This window comes from Mizuhopecten yessoensis, unplaced genomic scaffold, assembly GCF_002113885.1.
Source record: "Mizuhopecten yessoensis strain PY_sf001 unplaced genomic scaffold, ASM211388v2 scaffold716357, whole genome shotgun sequence".
In the NCBI taxonomy this organism is placed as follows: Eukaryota; Metazoa; Mollusca; class Bivalvia; order Pectinida; family Pectinidae; genus Mizuhopecten; species Mizuhopecten yessoensis.
The window spans coordinates 107,377-108,265 of NW_018480076.1; positions in this window are offsets into that span (position 1 = coordinate 107,377).

Genomic DNA, 889 nt, shown 5'->3' on the forward strand with positions numbered 1-889 from the left:
CCTCTATTTAACAAATCAACCTGTTCAAAATGAAAACTTCTTTTGAACGTGTAATCTTATCAACCAATTTATGAAATCGATAATATTTACCACAAAGATGATGTTTTAAATTTGATAATGAACACAAATTACACTTGCGACATAGGCACAACGCACATCATCAAAAAATGTTGATTATTCTGGGAAAGGAGAGATATACGAGGGTTTCAATACGAAAAAGGAGATGAATTCTTCTGTTCGTTTTTAGAATAAAATGAAAACGGCACATAGGAATGACTTTATTCGAGAATAGCTCGTTTTTTAAATCACGTTTGTCGCACCCTTTAAAAGCGGTGCATTTGATTGTAACTGTAGGCCTGTATCGTTAAATGATCTTTGATGATTCATTTTACGCAAAAGAAAATTCCCTATTAACATGAAAATGTGTCTCGTACCCATCAGCCCCTGTCACGACACATATTACTACCCGCGGAGACGTAACCATGGGTACCAGGACACGTGCGGGGCTACCTACCATTAGACATGTTTCTCTTCTTCTCACGGATCGCCAAATCTGTGACACGCGCGGTGATTGATTCACAGCATATTATTTAAAGCTATAAATATGATCATTACACCTCTTTGCTGACGACGTCCATCCCACAATAACACCGTAATAAATACAGTATCTAACTGCAGTAAGCACCCAGTGAACTCTTCGTAGTGTAGAGTGATATGGTGAAATAAGTCTAACAACTAGTACTGTGAATTAAGAATTTGTTACACTTATATTTTGACCTAAACTGAAATGTTCAGAATAATTTTACACGTTTTGGTGGTTTAGATCAATTTACGGTTGTATGAGAAGGATGGAGCTCTCGGACTTTCAGTAGAAATGATCCCCCCCCCA